Source organism: Toxotes jaculatrix, chromosome 22 (assembly GCF_017976425.1).
Source record: "Toxotes jaculatrix isolate fToxJac2 chromosome 22, fToxJac2.pri, whole genome shotgun sequence".
Lineage (NCBI taxonomy): Eukaryota > Metazoa > Chordata > Actinopteri > Toxotidae > Toxotes > Toxotes jaculatrix.
Window position 1 is genome coordinate 1,775,001 of NC_054415.1, and position 24,676 is coordinate 1,799,676.

The 24,676-nt window shown below is 42.6% G+C and overlaps 1 protein-coding gene across 6 annotated transcripts in view; it reads right to left on the reverse strand.

Annotated features, from left to right (window-relative positions):
• plxnb2a.1 (plexin b2a, tandem duplicate 1) overlaps positions 1–24,676 on the reverse strand; it is a 119,624-nt gene that overhangs the window by 47,757 nt on the left and 47,191 nt on the right. For 5 of the 6 annotated variants that reach the window (XM_041029765.1, XM_041029766.1, XM_041029767.1 and 2 more), the window contains one exon: positions 23,911–23,963. The gene's annotated coding sequence lies outside the window, so the exon portion shown is untranslated. Of the gene's footprint in view, positions 1–23,910; positions 23,964–24,196; positions 24,271–24,676 lie in introns of those variants that run through there. The other variant, XM_041029769.1, reaches the window with a different exon arrangement.

The window sequence follows — 24,676 nt, forward strand, 5'->3', positions numbered from 1 at the left end:
CACACAGACGCTAACTGATAAGAACGGTGATTACGATATCACACATTTCCAGGACAAACACTTCTGGTTTATAACGATGAAAATCAGCAAATATTCACATTTATTCCATTTTTTTATATTTTGGCTTTTTATGCCGATGACACCGTTTTATTTGTATTTTTCTCTTATCAAACTTAAACCATTTGCTTTTGTCGTTCTTCAGACATTTACACACACTCTTAAACTCCGACTGAATTTTGTTCACGAGACCGAATCATTTCACTGTTTCATCCTGTCATTCAAACACTTAATGGTCCTGAAGCTGAGTCTTAAAGTCTTGATAAACTGATGTGTTCTGTGCCTTAATCTTTTATGACTGATTGATCATTTGAGTCTCTTTTCACTTGTATTTGCTTCTCAGATGTGAATATTTCCTGCTTTTCTCTGTTTTATATCATTTTTAAGAGAATAGTGAATTACATCCTGGCAGAGCTGTCTCCATCCTTGTGCTTTCTTAGTTCAAGTCCCTCTTCACTATATTTTCTCTATTCTCTGGATATTTTGCTGTTTGTGTGATTTAATCTGTTACTTTTCTCCTCAAGCATTTTATTGTAAAAAAAACAGTGAACTGTCCCTCAATAGACTTTTTCATTCCTTTGTGTAAATACAGACACACAAACACAAACTCTCAGGGAAATGTCCTTTAGATGCTTTGCAGATTTTCAGAATGTCACAGGAGACCATTCCTTTCAGTAAAAAGCAGAGAGAAAGACGAGCTGGGAGCGAAGGAGAACAGAGGAGGAGAGGGTCAGTGGACGTTTTACTTTGAAGACCTCTGCTCCAGGAGGAAATGGGGGGGGGGGGGGGGTTCACCAACATGAAAACTCAAAGTGAAGAGAGGAAGGTGACAAGTGACTGGGAGGAGAGAGAAAGCAGCACAGTGACCGATGTGTCGGAGCTGCAGGCCCCTGAGAGAAGCAGACAGAAAAACACGCTTCATAAAATATGAATAAAATATGAAGCAATGTGGGATTTTTTGGCACTGCAGATTCTTAGAGGTTACACAGAGAGAGCTGCAATAAACAGAAACAGCCAGGGTCACGGTCCTGTGGGTGGAAGCACCGCGAGCAGAGCTGGAAAGAATCGGTCCAACACCAGTGTAGAGACGGACATCTGACTGGACGGATGAGAGGAAATAAATAAAGGCAGCTTTAATGGAATAACCAATGTGATGTTAAACATGAGTCAACAGGAGTTAAAGTTCATTTTTTTCTCTTTATGTAACACAATCACTACATCATATTAACTTCTGAATAAACTTTGCAGTTTAAGTCACCTACTCACTTTTCTTTTCAGATAAATTTCACTGAGACACAAGACACTGACAGACGGAGGCCAGACTGCACAGAGCAAAAATATAAACCCGCATCCAAACACAGACATGATTGCATGTAAACAGCAGAGAGCTGAGCACAGTTACAGCAGCGTGTCAACGGCTGTGACGAGCGTTTCCAGTTTATTTCGTCACATTTAAACCTTGTTTTTTTTACCGAGCTACGGAACCAGACGGAAGCATCTCTTTAATAAGCAGAAGTCAAAGTTGCATTATTGAGAAAATTTCACTTGGAATATGAAGTGAGATAGACACAAAGTGCCGCAGGGTCTTTTAATAAAAAGTTTCTCCTTCATTTCTCCTCTACAACTTGGCAGGCGATAACAGCTGGATATTAGTTTCCTGCTGAGGATTTCATATATCATATCATTACTGCACTTTGTTATCCGACTGTTATCTTCAATATGGACTATTACATAATATCTCACACAGGAACAAACTCTGGAATGAGCAGATTTCTCATTTCACTCTCCATCCCTCACTCTGCCTCAGTTCAACATGGTCTGAATATCATGGGCAGAAATCAGCTGAGTCCAGCTTAGATTTTTAAATCTGATTTTTTTTTTTTTTTTTTGTTTTGGGAACAACACGTCCATATGTTCTGATTTCCTCAGGATATTTGAGCAGTTGTGCTGGAAAATTGAAGCCTGAAACTGAAATGTGTGCATGAGAAATTAAATTACAGCCTGAATTTTAACCAAATACCTGCAAAGCTGAGGACGTTCCCATCATGCCCCAGCTGTACTTTGTGTTTAGTGCTAATTAGCAAATGCTAACACGCTAAACTAAGATGGTAAACATGGTAAACATCACACCTGCTTCACATCTGCTATGTTTAGCATGGCTGTAGACTGGGCTCAGTAGTCAGAGACGGTGAAGAGTAAAGATTTACTTTCGCAATTTCAAATAATTGCTTAAGAGCTCAAGAAATTATTTCCAAAGTAATTCTTGGATAATGGGAGGTTTCAAACAGTCAACAGGGGTGTAAATAATTTGAAGTTGCCATAGTGACAGCTCTGCAGGCCTCTGTGAAACTACTACGTACAGAGAGAGCTGAGAACTTTCACTGACTGTTTTATTTCAGCGACACTGAACACACAATCACACGCCCTGAAAAATAAGCTAATCACACTAATTAAATCATGAGAGTTCGACCTGGACGGAGCAGGTGACGGTGACGGCGACTTCACACAGGTGAATATGGGGAAAGGACACGTTTCACAGTTAGTCTCATTTACTCTTAACTTCACAAGCTTTATTTGTCTCTGATGATGTTTTTTAAACGATTCACAGACAGAAGAAATTTCCCAAAAGAAACAACCTAAACATTAAAAAGCCCTCTGACTGCACGAGTCTGCCAAGTCTGCACATTACTCTGAGTGTGTTGTTTTAATGACAGATTGTTTGTTTTTTATTTAAAGTAAGAGAAGTAGCTCATGAGAAAATAGTTAAACTGCCCTACTTTACAAAACAATCCTGGATCTGCACAGGAAATGAATCGCTTTTTGTTCGGTCCAGAATCTCTGAGCCAGATTTCATTTCAATTTTTCACGTTTTTGAGTTATCCCTCTAATCAGCAAACAAACAGAAAACAATACAGAGAGCACTGGAAGTGATTTTTGTGCAACTCAAATTTCTTTTCTGGAAAATCCTAATAAAGGACTAATATCAGCAAACATAACAAATGTGTTTGTAATCCTTCCTGTTTGCCTTTCAGTCTGTCTGCTCTCACTCTTCTTCTCCTTCTCTGCCATCTGCTGTTTTCACTCCTGTCATCCCTTCTGCCATCAGTTTCTCGCTCAACTTTTCTGATAACAAACCAGGACTTGGAGGTTTCTGTTTTTAACACTTCAGTGGTCTGAAGCCGCCGTCCCTCCGACTCCACTGCTATCTGCCGGCTCACCTGTGTCATGTTCTCTCTTTGCTCCATTCACTGTCTTCATCTCTCGGACAGAGTGAAACCAGGTTTCCTCACAAACTCAAACATACTTTAGAAATTCTGTAGAAAACTAAATGTCACTTTGGTGCTTTGTTTATTTTACAGCTGCTGGTTATAAAGTAATGAGCCACAGTAAACTCAAGGGAAGAGTTCAGCTTCCATCAGGGGGCCAAATATTTTAGTTGGAGGGCCGGATTCACTCCCCAGGCTGCTATTTGGCATGCCATGGCTCTAAAACCTCCCCATCATGATTTCACACGAAGATACCGCGTCCATGACCAAAAAAGAAGCAAAAAATCTGACGAACAAACACAAAGTTCGCAGGAGAAACTCTCTCTCAGGTCCAGATTCATTTTTCAGCTCAGAGCTGCATCGTAAATTTATAAAATCTATATCATATAGCTGCTTCATAATTATAAAAAGACTCGGGTTATAAATAACACGGTGTGTATTGACTCTGTGTGAGAGTGTTATGAACTTTTCAACTCTGTCTGTGTGTGTGTGTGTGTTGACGAACCCACTGGGGGAGAGAGAGAGAAATTGGTCATTTTCTCCGGCCTCTATCTGATCTATCGTCTCACACACACACACACACACACACACACACACACACACACACACACACACACACACACACACACACACACAGAAAGTCAAAATCCAATTATGGAAGTAGCTGGAGGAAAAGGTTACTCCTCTCTCTCTCTTACTGGCTGCAATTCCTACTGTTCTCCCTCATTTTCCCGTCTTTCTCTTGTTCTTCCATCTTTTTCTTCCTTCCTCCTCTTTTTCTTTGTGTCTGTCTCTGCTTCCAACGCTCAGTGACTTTTTGTGTCTGTATGCCATCCTCCTCCATCAAGACAGAAGACAGAGACAGAGACACAAGAGTCTCTGAAACTGGTGAGAAAAAGAAAACGAGGAAAGAAAAGAAACAAGGAGACGAAGAAGGAAACGACGTGAGGAAGACTGAAACTAAATTTGTTCATTTGTTCTGCGTGGACGGACACATCAACACCAGAGCTCATACGATACCACATCAAAATGCACAGTGCAGAATGTTTACACTTCACCACAACAACCAGATTACACCATTATACTGCTCCTCATTATACTGAAACTCAGGTGAACCATGGACCTGCACTGAAACCTGCTCAGCTGGTTCATGAACACTGAACTCGTTAGCCGTGCTCTTTGCTATGATGCTTGTAAAGCTTTTTTTTTTTTTTTTTCTTAACTTCATTTTGACAAGTGCTGTAAAAAAATCCACAGAAAACTTCAAACATTCAAACAGGATCATCCATCATATCAGAGGTGGAGCACACGCGTGATTTTTAATAAAAGTTCAGCGGCAGCTCTGTATATCGGTTTCATCTCAACTCCCACAGGTGTTCTTATTTAATTTACTCTCCATCACCTCTCTCTTCTTCACCCTCTACTTACCCTCTCTCACCTTGCAACCTTATCTTTCCTTCTCATATACTCTCAGTCTCTTCACCGTTTTCTCTCCTTTTCACCCTGTCGGACTTTCACACGTATTCACTCTGGGTTTCATTTCAGCTCGTCTCTTACCTGTCCTTGCCCTTTCTTTCCGTCTTGCCCTTTGCGCTCATCTCTCACCGTCTTTCCCGCTCACTTTCTGAATCTCATCCCCCCATCCCCCCTCCCTCCATTTCTCTCTCAGGTTACCGTGATAGGAAACAGAGCGAGATGGGAGTGGGGGATAAGAAGGTGAAAGACAAGTCAGATGGAGAGATATAGGAGAGGAAAACTGCTGTGGGGCGCCGTGTTTTCATGTGAGCTCTCCACTCTGATGTACCACACGGGACATAACGGAGTCATGATGCACTGTGTCGCAGGCTTTAACATTCAAATTAAAGCATATGCACATCAGAGAAACTCTCTGAGGATTTTAATTCGAAAAAACTTTTTAAACAAGAAAAGCTTCCAAAGCTTCTTTGGTCCGTTTTATGTAATAATCTAATAATTTTTCAATAAAACACCCTGTGATTTGGAGATAGAATCTCAGGCTCCTATACTGAACGTTTTTATGTGATCATTTTAAAGAGTCTGCAGTGGTGTAATATTTAAACACTAAAAACTCTCTTCATTAAATCACCTAATCCTCAGTTGTACTTAATGTAAGTTATATGATTAAAATCCCAAACTCAAAGCAGAGCTTCTCTGAAAATACAGAAGCATTTCTTTAAGAAATGCAGACGACACATTTACAAAACTCTGACTGTTCAAAGTAACGAGCTGAACGAGGTTATGGATGGATATGGTTAATACTGTCCAAACAATAATACTGAGGTTTATACAGCATTTTTATTTTTTTTAATAAGAAGATAGATTTTATTTTTTTTAATAAGAAGATAGTTAATAATATTCTGCCATAATAATGGCAGAATATTATTAACTATCTTCTTATTTACTGAATTAATTTAAATGTTATTTTTATGCTGTTTTCTCTCTATTTTAAAGTCTAGATATTTAAGAGCAAGAACCTGTTTCCTTTTGTGCTGGATGATTTAATTTTGCCTGTTTTAATTGAACAGCCGTCGCCTGATAACTCACAAAGCTGTTGGTTTACAATCCACACAAATGGGTCGAGTCTGAAGCATTAAATTTCCCTCCATTAACAGCCAGAGAGGCATGAAGACGCTCATTTCCTGCGCTGCCGCCTGCCAACAACTTCCTTTTCTTTGCTGGGGTGAGAAGTCTGTCTCTGCAGGTCGCGACCTCTGGAGGAGGCAAACAGACTCTCGCTGCTTTTAACGACACGAGCTACATCCCATGAACTCACCACACAGTTCCCACTTAAACAGAACTTGTACAGTCACACAGACTTACAGGACTTTTAAATCAGCAGCTACTAGATCAAAGACTTGAATTATGAACACCCAAAGGCCGTGTCTGATCCTGCTCCTGAGAATAAATAAACGCCACTAATAAACTGTCATGTAAAACACTTATTGTAATGACTCCAGTATGGATCATCTTTTAGCTGGTCCCAACATGTTGTGTAATTCCATAAGAGCCTCGAGGAAATAACAAATGCTGGAGGTGAGTCAGTGTTTCCCGAGATAAGATGAAACATCACAGATTCTCTAGAACAACGTCAAACAGTCACAGAGCTCAGCGCACTTACAGACCTGTACACGACCGAATCCTGGGTTTCGATTTGAATGTTCAGACTGAGCTTTGGTCTGTAAACTACTTCAGGAATCATCCTGACCGTCACCTCGTTGCTCCTCCTCCATCTAAAAGGTCATAAACCATAAATTCCTTTGCTCTTCCTCTCAATCTAATCTGTCGATCATATAAAAATATTACGGTAAAGACAATGTGCCCGGTGACGGCGTGTCATGTGAAAGGAATTGCTCACAGTCACACAACATTTTAGCATCTTTCAGTTTTGTTTTTCCAGCCTGAAATTTTACTGCTGTTTTTTTCACCAAGCTGTTTCGGTGAAGAAGCTCTGACTCTCTATTACCTACTTACTATTACTACAGTAAATAACCAATTATTTTACTCAGGAGCTGGTGGTGACCAAAGCAGAGCTAATACTGGGCTTAAATTAATCTCCAAATAAAAGCTAATGCTGCTCTGCGTCTGCTGGGTGTATAAATAGGTCACAGATGGCTAACCATATTAACTTTATGGGGTGATAACACATGCTGTGTTTACAGATTATTGCCATTGCTCAAGTGGCCAAAGAAATGAATTAATGTTGCTTTAAAATAATAATAATAAAAAACTGGTAATAAAAAAAAAAGGCTGATAAGGCTGAAAGACGCTTTCTGTTTAGATGAATCTCATGATCACAATGAATAACACTCCCCGACAATCTGCGACAAACCAAAGAGCGTGACAACAGTAGGATGTGAAACAGAATGAACAGAAGACGTTGATGCACTGAGAGGATTTGTGAAAATAATTTAAAAAAACATTTGAGAGAAAATGGCATAATCAAGAAAACAAATACATGGTTCTTTACAAAGCATTTGCACATCTATTCCTTCCCCTTAACGACACAAATAGCTGCTTTTGTTGAGAGTAGAGTGTAAATGTTAATGTTTTCGAGCAGTGATGTAGATTAGATCTTTGCTTTCTCTGACTTCCATTAAACGCACTCTGTAGGGATCCATCTCATTCAGCTCATCTGACTTGATGGGTGAGCTTTCCGACTTAAAAATGATAATCCACCACCCCGACTGACTCTTCCTCCAACAAATATGCAACTTGCATCTCTGTACTGTTGAACTTCAAAACAAATTTAAAAGAATCTGGCATTAAGTTTCCCTTTGGACGGCAGAGAGATCGAGGTTACGAACTCCGGAGGAGGGAAATCAACTGTTTATGTGTCGTAGTCAAGTTCGTTACAGGGAGTGGAAACAATGCCTGAGAGGTCAAAGGTTAAAGTTTGTTATACAGAGCCTGTCTGGGACTCAGCGGGGTCTTTAGTCCTCAATAAGCCACAGTTTGACATATTTGACATCAAGAATGTCTCAGTTGTGAGTGTTTTGTCTCTCTGTCTTTATTTTTCTCTCCCTGTCCATCAGTTTAACATGACCAAAGCCAGAAACATCAGTGTGTGTCTGTCTGTGTGTGTGTGTCTGTGTGTGTGTGTGTGTGTGTGTGTGAGCTCTGTGGGAATTCAGGACAATCTGTCTGAAAATAACGATGACAAAATGACATGTAGAGCTGACAAGTCAGTCAACACACACTCAAATATTCACACACACACACACACACAGTCTGTTGTACTGATGCGGTTGCCATTTCTTATCACTTAAGTCGTCTGCCAGCCACGGAGGAAGAGACAGATGGAAAGAGAGATGCAAAGCAATAAATACTGAAGACGAGACAGAGTGATGGACAGAGAAAAGGCGAGACTGACAGAAGACTGATAGACGGACAAAAAAAAAATGCAGACGTGAGACAGAGAGAGAGAGATGGATAGAAACCCCTCACAAGCTTGTTTTTCACCTTCCATCTCTCATCGTTTTGGATATTTGAGGACTGGAGACTAGAGTTCAAACATTTGCAGATTTAAGTCCCATTTGGACGTGAAATTACAGGAAGTGGTTTGTAATAGATGTGGACACTGAGCAGGACAATGCCGACTGAGAAAGACAAACCCTCCTCGAGGGGGCGCTCCAGAGTTAAAGGGGAGGCAAAGATGCGGCGTGAGGTGAACTTTGAGTCAAAAATCATCCTCCTTCCTCGAGTCATGACTCAGTAAAATCTGAAAACACAGACTCTAACTCAGTGTGAGTCACTAACTCAGTGTGACGTACACTTCCCGAGGACGTCTTTATCTCTGATGTCCATGGCGAATAAATCACAGGGGGAAAAAAAGACACTTCAGAACTTCCCTGTGAATCATCACATTTTAAAGTTTCCTCGGGATCACAGGAATCCAGTGATACTGCAAACAGGAAGCGCTAACGGCTAATTCTGCTACTTTTAATGGGACAGTTTCCCAAAATGTAAACAAATCTAGACTAAAAACAGGGTTCAGGAGACGATATCAGCCCATTCGATGAGCGTTTACAGGACCTTTGATTTTTCTTGTCCTCACACTGATTCCCAAACAGGCCGATATGTTGCTGTTAGCGTGTTTCGCACTGAAAAAAACTCAGAGATCCACTTTAAAATCCAGGACATGGTCCGGTTTCACATCTGTGCATTATGTTGAGCGCTGGCTAACGTGACTGCAGACACAGAGGGGGAGCGGTCCTGCTCTGATCACTGACACATCCATTCATCAAGACAGAGTTTTAGCACTGGAATCAGCAGGGGGCTAATTACTTCCCAGTGATTCCTCACACACTGTTCACTGAGCTAATGTGTCCTGGGGAAGAAAAAAAAAAAAAAAATCCAAACTTCAGGTTCTGTTAACAACAGTCACAAAGATCCACAAAGTGCAGCAAACAGCCTCAGACAAAGCGCGCTCACTGAAGAGGATCGTTATCAGGATGTTTGCCTTGGCAACTTCTGGTGCAACTTTTTTACCAAGTGATACTGCGAACAGGAACCGGGGGCCACAGCCAGATTGCCCCGGTGATGCCCTCAGAGAAATGTCTGTCTCTACACAGTCGTTTAGAAAAGAGACGTTTTATTGTGAGTTTCAGCACATTGTCCCAACTTTACTGTTCCGGTTCACTATCACTTTCAGCCGTAGCAGCAGCTGTTTTTAGAAAAAAAAAAGAAAAGAAAAAGAGCCACTGTCCACTACCTGTTCAGCCACAAACAGCAGACAGTCTCAGTCAGAGAGCAGCTGGTGAACACAGAGGAACGTTCGGTAGCTAAAGAGCCTGAGATTTCCCTCAGGAGCTGGTAAAGACCAAGGTTAAGTGCTTCTGAAAAATATGCCTGAGCAAAGTTTCTGAAAGACTGATTTTCTGCACTGTGAAGCAACATCTCGGCCGCGCGGCTAACAAAGGCTTCAGTCCTTCCTTCGTACCTCTGAGTGTTCACTTGTATTTTCTAAATCTGGAGAAAGCTCAGATTATTTTTGGCCGCGTTGGCTGTGAAAATGCTCCATCTTTCAACAAACAGTAGAGACAATGTGGACAAAATGGCACCGCTCATTTTGTCCTTAGCAACAAAAAATATTTTTTTAATGACACTGATCCAAGTGAACTGGCAGCACATGAAGCTTTTTTATCTCATTCGTCAGATTTCAGGAAAACTTCCACACTGACACTTTTCTGATAAAGTACTTTACTCAAAGGTCCAAGGGAAAGTTTTCCTTTTTCCACTGCCCCAGTTTTCCTCCTGTTTCCCACTTAACATGTGCAGCCAGCTCTGTGCATGTGTGTGTGTGTCTGTGTGTGTGTGTGTCTGTGTTTGTGTTTGGGCAGTTTCATCCTGGCCCCCCATAAGGGTTCCTAATAACCAATTTACATAATTAACACGCTGAGGCATGGCAGGCTGCCATACACACACACACACACACACACACACACACACACACACACACACACACACACACACACACACACACACACACACACACAGACACACACACACACACCGACTCGACTGACTGTAGCTGACTCGAGGCCAAAAACTCTCTCCTCCTTTCTTGGATTTTATTCCTCTGCTCCTTTCACTCTTGTCAATATTCTAATTATTCGCTCAGTCGTTGCATCTGAATGTCCACAGTGTACTTCACCTCCACTATCAGTACAACGTGCATCTGCCTTGGTGATAATCACAGTGACTGAAACAGGAAGATAAAGTCCACAACACAACACTGACAGTCACTCACCAAAAACATAACAACAACAAAACATTCTCACAATCTTAGGTCAGATGTCACTGTGGTTCCAAACATGCAGCAAGTGCTTCATATCTTTGGGACTTCCCACAGTGGAAGGAGCATATCACCATTTTGAAATAGAAACAGTGAATTTTACTCTATATCTTATCTTATATACCTGTATCATACAGACATAACTGGACATCCAGTCTACCCGTGGGATTTTTTTAGATTTCACAGCTGTGTCTACGCCATTTTTCAAACAAAAAGGTGTGTGAACCAACTTTACGTGCCTCTGTTCAACCACTGTGTGTTTCACTGGGAGCTGCAGGGTCCCATTACAGTGTAAAAGGGTACAGTGTTGACCTAGAAATCTCTCACACACACACACACACACACGCTCCCTCTTCCCATCAACCCTGCTTTGTGCATAGTTTAATGCCAGTGTGTCAGGCAGACAAAATCAAACAGGAAGAGATGGACAGGACATATTAATCCTCCCCAGACAGCAAAAGGCTAAATCCATCACAAGGATTAGTTAAGAAAAATGATATTTGCCCAACTCAATCAGCCCAATCTATGGCCGGTCAGGGGACAATAAGCACGGCTTCCAGATGAAAAATAAATACGTAGAACATTAGTTCAGCAGCCTGAAGTTTACCTGTGTTACTTTGGGAGATATTTTCTGCTGCTGCTGGAGTCAAGTTCCACTGTTACTATTTAAATTCCTTTTCTGAACCATTTTTTCTATTTTTTGAAAGACGAGAGAATTGAAACCATAAATCACGTTTCTTGCATATTTAAAAAAAACAAAAAACAAATGTTGCTGCTGTTTAATTTCACCAACGTTTGCTGTGCTGTGAGGAATCCTACACTCAAAAATTCATGTGAAATCCATGGTAAGTTGCTTCAGCTGCATGTAAATCATGGAGATGAACTTGTGAAGAAATGAAAGGCTTAACATGCTCGAAACTCACAGGTTAATTATTCCTGAGATGGTCGATAACTACTGATTTCTACAGGCCGTTGGGTTTTTCATGCAGCAAGACTTTAATACTGCTGTAATCAATAATTTCATATCAAAAATCAGTTTAGTTACTATGTAATGTGAAAGGCGTCAGACTCATAGAGAATTATCATCTGGCTCTGCAGTTTCCCTCAGCTCTACCGAGCATTTTAGCGTCTTTCAGCTAACTGTTTTGGTTTTTGGTGCCGAAACTTCACTGGTTTGGTGAAGTTAGACAGAGTTAGACAAAGTTAGAGACCAGATGGTGAATAAAGTGGAACACTTATTAGATAAAGAGTCAGTGTTGATTTAAAGAGCAGAACCAATCCATAAAGTCTGCGAGTAACAACCCACTGGAGCCACTGTGGCCACTGGCTAACCAAAACAATGGTCCTTTCTCATAAACTACCTCCACCACCACACTCTGGCTGTAGTTCTTATTTCGTCTGTGCATTATACACAAGCAGTGTCTGGGGAAACTCGCAGCCTCCTCGGTCAGTGTTAATAAATCTCTGCTAGCAGGCCGGAGAGCTGGTGAGGCAAGCTGGCTCTGTGGTCTGCATGGAGCTGGACTCTCCTGTGAGGGTGGCAGACAGAAGGACCCTGTGCAAACTCCTGTCTATCATGGATAATGACAGTCACCCACCATAATGAAGCAGCGGAGCATGTTCAGTGGCAGGTTGCTGTCACAGAGCGGCTCGGGGGACAGACTCAGGAGAGCCATTAGGCTCTGCAGCTCTTCCCAGCAGGAGCGAGGGGAAGTTGAGAGCCAGGCCTGATGCTCTGCTCTCTGTTTTTCACTGGCTGTATTATTCCAGCTTATTATGGGCTTCAAGTTTCTTTATTTACTCTCATTTTTGGCCTGTGGAACTATTTATCTAGGCATCAACAATGATCCCAAACTCAGGACGGCTGTCTGACGGCTCTGCTCATACTGGGTCAAACTGAACGTTTCTCCACAGAAGTCATCTTCACCTTTGTCCCTCTGATATTTCAATTAAAGCCTCTATTTTATCTCGCCATTTTTCAAAACCCAATCAAGACTTCAATCTGCTGCTTGGACATTGTTTTGTTTTCCTTCTCCGTCACTGACGGAGCCTCAGTCGGTCTCACGGCTGAATTCAGATCAGCCCTCCATCATCATTTCCTCAGACTGATAGTTTATGAAAAGGGAAACGACAACGAGGCTCCGCCAACGCAAACACAATTCACTGTGGAGAAAAAAGGGAATGCTAATTCACCTAAGAAGGCTGAGAGGGTGTGTGTGTGTGTGTGTGTGTGTGTGTGTGCATTTGTGTATTGACTCTCACAGTGAGGGGTGTGTCTGGTGTTGTATTTCCAATCTGTGGTCTGAATAGTGAGTCCGAGAACACACTTGACTGCCATAATGAGGTACTCTCAGTACTCTGTGTGAGTGCGTGTGTGTGTGAGTGTGTGTGTGTGTGTGTGTAAATAGACTGAACCTAGAGCTTTATGGGTGCAAAGGGAGGGATGAAAGAAAGAGTGAAGAAAAAGATAAAAGTAAGAAAAACTCAAGAATGCTGAAAGAAGAACAAGAATCCCTGGAGTTCCTCCCCCTCCTCCCCCCTTTCTCCCCTTTATTCCTCCTCTCGCCTGTACAAACATGCTCCCGCTCTCCTCCTCTCCTCCGCTCTCCTCCCCCCCCCCCCCCCTTCCCCCTTTTCAACTGCCCTCTTTATCTCTCGTCTTCCTCCTCATCTTTCTCCCCACTGAAACACAAAACCCTTGTAATCCTCATGATCCCGGCCTGTCCGGAGGGGAAGGGAAGAGACACAAGCACGAGACAGATTCTGAAGAGGACGAGAGAGGATGAAGGGAAAATGAATGAGAGTAATGTGAAGAGGACGAAAGTGCAACTGCTCCACCACATATCACTGCTAGTATTTAGTATTTAAACACCAGAAGGCTTGAAATAATGACTGTAAACAGGATGACAGCTCCTGTTTTATTCAACATTTCTGAATTCTGCTAATCTGTTTGGACTTATCGATCGATTCTGGCTCAGATGCAAGAAAAGAAAAGAAAACATGTTAAAAATCAAACCACAGCTCTTTTCCAGGAGACAGCTGAGCAACTCTCAACAATCAGCAATGACAGGAAAGTCTGATTTTCACCGTCCCCCAAACATAACTCAGGCAACCATCACTTTGTTTTGTCATCCCTTCTGCTCTGAGAGGAAATAAAAACTATTGTGAAGCAGCTACAGCTTCCTTATTTCCCATAGTCCCAGCTGCCGGTCCCATTGGTTATGATAATCTTGGACAGAAATGATGGACAATACTTCCATTAGCTGCAAGCGGCAAACAAACCTATATTTCCCTTTAAAGATGAGCTTTAAATATCACGTTTGACATGTCACCATGTTCCACTTTTTCTGTTCCTGATGTGTGGACAAACACTCCCGCCATGAGGTTTTGTGGTGTTTTGAAAGTTTAAGCCACACTTTTAAGCACCAGCTTCGGTCAACCACACTGTAAACACACTGAGGTGCACTGAGAGTGTTACTGCTAAGGTAGAGTCTCGAGCAGTGGATCCAAACTTTGCTTCAGGAATCAGTCTGTGAACCAGTTTCCTGTTTTTTACAGGCTCCAACTGGTTCTGAATCAGCTCGATCTGAAATTTAGGCCTCTACACTGCGTGCTGCATTACAGGCATCCAGTCAGACGGAAATATCCAGAAGGACGAGGTGATGGAAGGTTTATGGGAAATAGTCAGAGTTTCATCATGTTGGAGCTGAGCAGTCAGACGCATCGTTCCTTCAAGTTTCATCAAAATGATCACTGGTGTTTTTTTGGGATTCACAACCACCTGTAGCCACGAGGACAAGAATTTAAAAAAAGTGAAGCTTCCATCCTGAGCTGTGAACTTCACAATAATCTCTTATGCAACCAGTGGCACACTGTTCATCTTCAGTGGAGGTCCTGCCCGGAGAGAAGAAACCGCTGATGAGCTGTGATTCACACAGAAGTGCTGTGACAAGAACAAAGGCTCCTCTTCCTCTCTGCGAGCTTTGGTTTACATCAGAGGAGCCTGAGCAGCGAGTCGTCGAGGAGACGGAGAATGAAGTCCACCTACTTTACTCTGCAATTTATTTCGAGGGGGGAAAGTGGATGGGTGTTTGGCGGCAGACAAAAACCCATCAGAGCACAGCTATCAGGTGGCTTCAGGACACACAGACACACAAAGAGTCACCCGCTCGGCTGCTGATAATAGGAGTCTGTTAGCGCTCCCTTCCTCAGTCCAATCACGACACGATTTAAAGGCAGCAAAGCGTCTCAGGCGACTAAAACTATTTACATTACATTTTGTCCTGATTTGTCTGTCTGCTGCCTGTGTACAGAGCGCTGTTGGTTTGTTTTCGACACAGCTGAGCGGTCACCTCCAGGCACCAGAGCTCTGCAAGCAAACTGTGATTTTAAGACTGGCATCTCACACTGAGACGAGCACTGAGACGCCGTGAGGTGATTTTAGCGCAGTGGCCCTTTGAAATTGCTCTTTGTGTTTGATCCGTCTGACAAAGTTTAAAAACTCTCCGAGAGCTGCTTCAGAATTTATTTTGAAATTTACTTCTCAGCCAAAGAAGGGCTCTGGTGAACACACGCTATCGGCTCGAACGCACAGAAGCCTAAAAAGATGAGCAACTTTCACTGGAACGAATGGGGTGCCATCTCATTAAGGCTGAAATGTGGCCCAGCAAGATGATGTCCCCATTCTTAATCCCACCTCTAAAGCTCTGATTGGTTGAGTTTCTTTCACAGCCGGAGGAACAGACGTCGATGAGCATCACACCAGAAAAATTGGCGATTCTGAGGTCTGGAACCGACGTCTTTTTCTCCTTAACTGATATTCAGTCGGGTTTACACTTCCGATTGATTGGTCACTGTCTAATAACCCACCTCAGAAATCCGTCTGAACGGAAATTACATAACATCAAGGAAGTGATGAGAGCATTTCATGGTAGTTTTAAAGGGGTGACAAGCCAAAAAGGTTGGAAACACTGTTTTATAGATCAAGATTTTTCAAAGGAAAACAGCATCCCAAGACTGACAAAACAGAATTTACAACCTAAAACAAGTCTAATTTAACTGTGTCGAGGAGCTTTAACAGCTTTGAGTTCCTTTTCAAAGACTTCTAAAGACTCTCCACAAACAGCCTAATGAACGAAACACAAAGGGAAGAGCAGGAAAAAGCACTTTTGGTCGGGAAATAATTGTTTCTAGTTGCACAATGCCAGAAAATAAAAGAGGGGCAGAAAAAAAAAAAAAAACTCTGACAAGGAACACAGTCAAAGCAGAAGACGGCAAAAGGGTTTAATTCAAAACGATGACAGTGAATGATTCAGTAGATCAAAATGATCCAGGAGATTAAGAATCCAGCCTGTAGCAAATATGGGGGCGAGGAGGAGAGATAGGGTGGAAGAAATCTTTCAAAAGTATTTTCATTATCTTACACAAGTCTTCCTGAAGCTTTTGGAAAATGTTTGAATAGTTGAATAGAGGAAGTACACTCTTGTTCACATGCAGACGCACACACATGCAGACACACACTGAGAAATGTAGCTCTAAGGGAAGATAATCTTCAGAGAATAATTTTATTCTCCCATTAAATCCTCCCAGATGCTTCCGAAGAATATCTGAATGGGAAAGAAAAAAAACACAGCACACAGTGGCGGCATTCACGCTTCCTGATGATGAACGAGACACCCATTTGTCACGAGCGGCAGCCGAGTCGTACACACAACACACACGAGCCGAGATCGTGAACACACACTCGTGCACCGACGCTGCAGGAGTTAGGAAGTATTCTGAAAGGACAAATACAGCACTGACAGACAGACGGACGCGAGTGTTTGCAATTATCCTGATGCTTTTCATGTCACTTCACTTGATTTGTCTATGCTCTTTCATTACATGGGTCTGTGTGTGTGTGTGTGTGTGTGTGTGTCTGTATGTGCACGTATGTGTGTGTACTCCCACACCATCTCCGTGCTGTGACATCCTAGTTCATTAATTTTGACGGCGCTGTATAAACTTTAAACTCCACGCAGCTCCCGTGTGGCTCAACACGCAGATCAAACAGTGCGTTCGTGTATGAAGGTGTGACCGCGACCGCACAGCTCATTTACAAACGGAAAACAATCACCTACAAGTAATGATTATTAACATCATCGATCAATCCGTCAATCCTTTTCCAATCGTCTGACTTCACTTGTTCAGTCTGTAAAACGTCAAAAAGTCTGACACAGTTCAAAACTCGATATATTTAGTTTGCAATGACACAGAGAAGAGCAGCAGATCATCATCATCATGTCTGAGAGGCTGAGGAGATGCAGCCATGTTGTCTGACGGTCATTAAACTCCAGGTCTAACGACAGTAAACAGTCCTGTCCGTCATCTCGCCTTCACTGCTTCACCTTTAAGTCACATCACACAAACAAAACAAAGCCCAGCGAGATGACAAGCATCTCCTCTAATACTCCTCACACCAGCCGAGATACAAAGGTCAGCCAGTCTCTGAGGTCTAACGAGCTGAGTAATGACCTGTCAATCAAACATCAAAGGCGACGCGCAGGGGAGAGATGGAGTCCACGCGTTAGAAAAGCCTCCAAACTACATGAACACAAACAAGAGCCGCGCAAACACAACATGATGAAGCCTGAGGGAATGAAGACTGGACTGCAGAGTCGGTGTGAGATCAAGACTCTTTTCTGTCTCTGCACAAAATTACAAAATGATTTATAAGTAGAGGAGGCTCAGCCACGTTTTTGTGTGAATACTCCAACCTCCCAGGACACCTGAACTACCCACAGTTCACAGGTAAGTACACTGTGATGTAGTTAAGGTTACTCACCTAAATGCAAGGTCCACTTACTGGAAATATTCCCAACCTTTCAGTCACACCTTGTGGCCTTCATCAGTGGATGAACTTTGCTCTCTCATCCATGAAATGGTTTAGTTCAGAACATTCGAGTCGACACAAACTAAAACTGTCCAGGAAGTGGTTCGGACAAAGGTTTGTCAAATGAATGAGACCGTACTGCAGAAGGTGGAAAAACAACAGACTCCTCAGCTTCCCTTATACTCACAGTGGCATTTTATCAACACATCAAACCTCATTGGTCGGTACCAGCGTTGGCATCCATCTGTTTTATGCTCATTTTCCCAAAAAATTAAAATAAAAAAAGTCTAAATATCACAAAAAAAGTTTTTATGTTCAGCTGAAGTGGAAAAGTTGTTGAACTGATGAGTCAGGATGTGACGAAGGACAGTGAGCAGTGGAAACTCAGATTCAGTGAATCTACAGGATCTTTCACTATCTGACAGGTTTGACTGGAGCTTTCTCCTTCAGCAATGGTTTAATGACACCTGGAGAATTAACAGCACCAGCTGTTTATCTCAATGAACCAGTTAATACCATGTGAATAAGAGCAGTGGTTGGATTCATTTGCATTTTCTTTTGCTGATTTTCTGGAAGTTCTATTAAAATTTGAGCTGCATCTGGATGAAAAACATGACACCTGGGACTGAAGAAAGAAAAACTGCTGGAGGTGAATCTCTCCCACTGCCTTTTTTTCCTCTAATGTGTTTGGAAGAAGAAAAACTAAATTCACATGCCACGCCGCCACACCAACCAACGCACACTCAGGAAAACGTTTGCTAGCAAGCTGAATATGAAGAATTTAATAAATCTGAGCATCTGTGCAGGAGTCGGCGTCAACCAAGTTACACACTGTTGACAAAAACAGGTCAGTCATGAACTTGGTCTGTGGCCGAAAGCTCCAGAAAATTCCTGCTGGACCTGGTGCGAGAAAAAGTTTTATAACGAATCATCAGCAGAGAAAAAGGACACACCCACCGAAGACTAAAGACAAACACGTCCAATCAGAACGACACGTTTCTGTGTGAGGGAGGCGGCAACAGACACAACACTTGTCAGTTACTGTCACTGTGAGTCAGGAAAGCTCCAGAGAAATCTCCATATGTGGAAGACATTAAACCTGAACCTGTTGCTATGGAGCAGACACACACACACACACACACACGCACACACGCACACACACACACACACATATATAGAGTCCATTTTGGAAGTAAGAAATGAAGAGAATAATAGAGAAAGAGGCTGTGGAGAGCAGTGAAGTAAGCTGTTAAAGCCATCAGAGGCAGGGAGGGTCCCTGCTGTTGTCCATAAAAGCTTAAATGTAGCAGACAGCTCAGAGAGTCTGCTTCAGTACTTTCCCTCCTCCCTCCTCCTCCCTCCTCCCTCCTCCTCCCTCCTCCTCCTCCTCACTTTGCTCGGTCTGCAGCATTTCAAAGTTCCCGTATAATAAAAAGGAGCTGCAGGTATTCCTGATTCAGCTACTTCTGTGATCAAAAAGGAATCAAAGGAATGAATCAGTCGACTTTTCCAGGGGAACAACAAAGCGCCGCTGTGGGCCGCAAGTCGACAATAAGCATATTCAACGATATCCCAAAATCGAGACCTCAGGGTGGACAGGCCGACCACGGACCAGAGCAAACAGAAAGAAAAGGACAGGAAGTTTAATTAAACTCAGGAAAAACACAACACTTAACTTTATTACTGTCAAATGGCAAATGGCAATGATAATTAATAATGTAAGTAATTATAGGCTCATAACTTCTCCTCTTTAATTTCTCATAATGGAAATATTTGACCCACGGGTCGAGCACGAGCTAAGTGAGAGTGAAGGACACTGTCACGAACAGTAAATACATCTGTTCTTTGTTAGTATCTGTGAGTCACAGCAGATGATTCAGCCACTGTACGAAAACTTTCATACATGACAACTTTCTTAGTTTCAAGTTCCTCTGGAATAAACCGTGTGAGACGAGGAGAAACTTTTTCTGCTACATTAACTTTACTCACACGATAGTTAACAGTTTTATTTCCTGAACACTGAAACCTGCACTGCCTGGGTTTAGTATTTCACATCACGTGGTGCTTATCGTGTTTTTGGGGGAAAATTGTGACAAAGAGCTGCAAATCAAATACTAAACCACTGAAGTGAAACCAGCAGGGTTCAGGATTCCTGAAAAAAAAAAAACAAGCTGCAGCAAACGCAACCTCCCTCAATTATCTGAATGAGACCACTCAGCTGGCACAACGGGGTCTCCACGCAGAGGCCTGCTGCAAGGAGAAGCAGCTACGGGAGAAATTCAGACCCTGCCTGTTTTCACACTGTCGCTGTGTAAACTAAAGCATCAACATTGTTCAGGACAACTGCAGATTTTTTCCACTGTGATTTTAACCCTGGCACATTTTAAGATGACAAACACAGATATCTTTCAGCAAACTCAGGAACTGTGAGAGACAAACACGTTAGACATGTTTTTCCTCTGTCCATTTGTCTCCGTGCTGTCTGCTACGAACCTGCATGATGTAAAAACCAGGACTGTAAAGCAGACCTCCTCACACTGTAGTGAACCGGGTGAAAAAATCATGGCTGCAGAGTAAATTCATGCATGTGTGGACTTTCAGTGAAATAACGAAGCAAACAGCAGGGAAACCTTTCTTCTTCTTCTTCTTCTTCTTCTTCTTCTTCTTCTTCTTCTTCTTCTTCTTCTTTGGGCCAATCCAGTGCAACTTTCCACCACGGTGAAGAGACTGAAGCCACACTCTGCTGGCTAACACAGAAAAGAAAATACTGAAAACCACACACGAGCATCCAGTCACCCACGCCCTCCACACACACACACACACGCGCGCGCACACACACACACACACACACACACACACACACACACACACACTAAAGTACAGGCAATGATCCTGAAACTATTCAATCACGCCACACACACATAAACACACCACAGCGCCAGTTGGCAGCTGATAAAAGTCTGATCCGAGTCATCGACTTCGCTTTCTAAGTCTCTTTCTCCGTCCCTCTCACTCGCTTCAGTTTTTACTCCTTCATCGTCCTTTTTTTTTTCTTCTTTCCACTCTTGTTGTCTTTTTTCCTTTTTGTGCAGCTTTCATCCATCTTGGCTTCCCTCCATCATTTTTAAATCTTTTCCAGGTCTCTCCATCATTTTCATTTTTTTTTTGCAAAGTTCCTTCACAATCCATTTGTCATTATCCTGGTGTCTTCCTTCCCTCCCTCCTTCCCTCCCTCCTTCTTTCCTTCCTTCCTATATCACTGTGGCTATAAATTAATGAGCTGATTAAGGGGCTGTAATGAAAAAGATGGACACACACTGAGTTTTGGCAGGTCTGAGAAGATGTTTGCCATCTGTGAGAGTGTGAGAGTGTGTGTGTGTGTGTCTGTGTGTATATCCGTGTGAGTTGAAAGACAAAAATGGAGCCAGTCAGACCCACACACCTCAAATTTCACGCAGTGATACAATTCTGGGACTAAACCCAAACACAACAGCCAGCCAGCCGGTCCGCCAGACACACACACACACACACAGTTTGTGTCTGAATTGTGTGTAAAAACTCCAGCCCTGGTAGCAGACATGGTGAGGTAAGTGATGAAGTGTTGAAGAAGATAAATAGAAGTGAAAAAGAGACGACTTGATGAAAGCTCTCTCCAGCGTTTCCCATACATAGGTTGTGTTTAGTCGCCCCCCCAGGTAGACTGTAACACCCCCCCCAACCCCCCCACCCTCCCCAGGTAGACTGTGACCCGCCTCCCCACCCCCCACCCGCCCCAGGTAGACTGTGACCCCCCCAGGTGGTATTCTTACATTATTTCATTCTTTCCTAACTAACGCCTGTTTGGCCACACACCTGTCTGAGTTGTGTGTGCTGCAGTAATTGAGTGGGGACCAGAGTGAGCATCTACCGATCTACCTGCATGTGAGGTGTTCAGGGAGCATCCGTAAATTGTAGCATCTACCAACAGAAGTGAGGTATTAAGGGGAGATCTGTAAATTAGAGTTACAGAAAATAACCCGGGTTACAGGTCTCTGCACGCACATCGGTCACACGCCGCGCCTCCCGCCACCACGGGTGAATTCTCAGCCTGTGGGAAAACACTGCTCTCTAACAGTCATACGTCTTATAGTTTTGTTTCACACCAAAAAAACTGTGCTTACTGAACCTGTGGTGATATTAATCATTCACTACAGTTTGACTGATGTGGCTTTGAGAAGGTCAGTATTGATATTTTCTGGACTGAATCTGCTGAGAGCTCATATTTTGTACCGATGTTCAATATTTAAACAACAAACAGTGTTGCTCACTGGGAGTCTGTGCAGTCATTTCTATTTAAAGAAGCTGTTAAATACTTATGAGGCCAAAAAAAATAGTAATAATTTATTCAGTGATCCTCCCTGAGAGAAACTAAAGAGGAAGACCTGGGCAAGTCCAAATCAAACATCAAATAAATCCTGTCAGAGACGGAGAAGTTTCACGTTTCAAAGATATTCGGGTTTAGTTTTATATTTATATTTCAGATTTCTAATCACAATCAAAGTCAGTTGGGCAAAAAGAATAAAACTGGACGTATCAGCTGTATGTTGCACTCACATACCAGGGAGGGACGAATGATTTGACCCTGAGAAAGAGACACCTTAAAACACACACACACACGCACGCACACACACACACGCACACGTGCACACACACAGACCCTTGTATTTGCTTTCACAAGATTTGAGAGAGCGACAAGCTACAAGCTCCCACGGAGGGCTGAGAAAATGAAGCTGTTTATGGGAACATGAACGATAAAAAAAAAACAGACGAATGAGAGATTGAGAACAAGGAGGCAAGAGGGAAACAGTGATGGATGAAAGACAGAAGGGGGAGTGGAGGACACACGCACTGTAGTGACACACTTTAATGTGAGCTGGCAGACTGTGAGTGGACAGAAGCAGATCATAGAAACCAGTCACACCGGAAGGTTTCATTTTAGGACCAGTACGGGTTTTAAACTATTTCAGACAAAAGAAAGGACACAAACCAAAACCATGTCAGAACTACAGATCAAAACCCAAAAGGAATCAAATGTGACATTCAGCATTACAGCTGTTTAATGTCTCTCCACGTTAAGAGCACCTGATTATGTAAAGACGTTAAGAGCAGGCTGATGATGCAAAAGCATGCCAAATGACTTCTTCCAGGGTACAGCTGCCTGGAAACGTCTGAATCCAAAAATCCCTAAAAGAGGGAACGAGGCACCTCTCCAGGATTAACTACAGCAAAAATACTGAGGCCTCTGTGCAGCGAAGCTGACTGGGGGCCGCATTTATCAGGGAGACATTCAACACCACTACCTCCTGGTCAAACAGCAACGCTGTTATAACATCACATCTGAAATAAGAGACCCAGAACAACGCTGGACCCAGAGAGAGATGGACAAGAAAATGTGGACATAAGATAAGCTCAGGTTGAGACATGTTGAGGTTTAGGTGGATCTGGCCTGAAGACCTGTGGGGTGTAAAGGTGAACATCTACATATCATGAAGCTTGACCTCCTAACTCTGTACCCTATAAGATTCAAAGTCCCAGAGTCTCTGTGGTGTACGCCAGAGAACAAACAGTGAAGCAGCTCTTATTGAATCAGCTCCTCCAAACTAACGTAGTTAGGAAAAGAGGAGGAGTAGCCACTTTATTTAATAATGTCCACCAGTGTAAACAGCTGTCGTTTGGAAAGTTTGGCTCTTTTGAATATGCTGCGCTTCAGCTGAGATCCTCCTGTCGAGGAAGGTTAGGGCTGATGTGGCTCCTCCGTCCCTTTGGACTGAAACTCGTATTCATCTCTCCGTTTTACAGCGAAGTCGTCAACAGTAGAGACATTTTGTTTTTTGCTGTGCTATAACAAGAATGTTGTGATGTTTGTTCAGTTAGAAGGAGAAAAGCAATATAATAGGAGACAGAGAGGTGTGTGTGTGTGGTGTCAGTAAGTGGCTGATATGTGAGAAGAGTGTGTGTATGAGGGGGCAGCAGAATCGCAGCAAGAATTCATTTCTTAAAAACTGCCTGAAGCCTCCAATTAACCCCTTAACCCACCCACTGCCCCACCACACACAGAAACACACACACGCACACACACACACACACACATAAAGACACAGGCAGCTGAAACCACCAAAATAAACAGCCAGTGATATTCATGGGAATCCACACAAGTTTCTAATGACGGGGGAGCGGGGGAGAGGGGGGGGAGCGAGGGGAGGGGGGGGGGGGGCAACAATGGATAAAATTACAGAACGCCAGTGAGTGAAAGAAAAAATGGTTTGAAAAAGAAAAAAATATTTTGTGAGAAAAAAGAGAAAGACGATAATTTTGGTTGCAGGATTTCAGAATAAAAGTCGGAGGAAGTTGAAGTTCTTCCTTACCTGTTCAGCGTTCAGGCCTGTTGATCTCTGATGACATGAACCACCTCAGTCTCCTGAAACAAACACAAAAACAAACATCAAACTCACCTGCAGTGGCTACAGCATTGTACAGCTTAGACTCTCACAGCACCTGGTTAAAGTCTGATGCACAGCTGCCTAATGACTGTAAGCATTACACAAAGGTAATTTATTTATTGGTCAAGCCTCCATTATGTAACACATGCGAGGCACTGTCACACTTTCCTGTATATGTGGAAGGCAGTGCTTTCAAATGAGCTTAACCCACACAATGCATTTAATCTGATGCTGTGGAAATTGGTAGGAACTCCGCTGCTCCAAAATTAAATCTGACTCGACGACTGCAACAGAAACTGCTACAGAAAAGCCTGTGGATCAAAGTGAAAACCGGGCTTAAATTCACAGCACAGTGATGGCAATGTTAATTAAACATAATTAATTCACAGAAACTGCCAGAGATCTGGTATTATCTATCAGAGAGGAAAGCATATTACTGCCTGGAATAATAACAAAAAGCTGGAGCTCTGCCTGAGTTTAAACAGAGCCCTTCATCAGGGCATGAATTAAACTAAAGGCATTTTAATTTGTGATAATACAAGAAGCAAGCTTCAGTTTTCCTCTCATACGATAACATTACTGCTTATGGGCACAGCAGGCTCTAAAATAAAGGGACTTTTTAACTGAGAAGATAAAGGTAAAATCAATTTGGAGAGTAATCTTCGTAATGAGACAACCAAACAGACAAAAA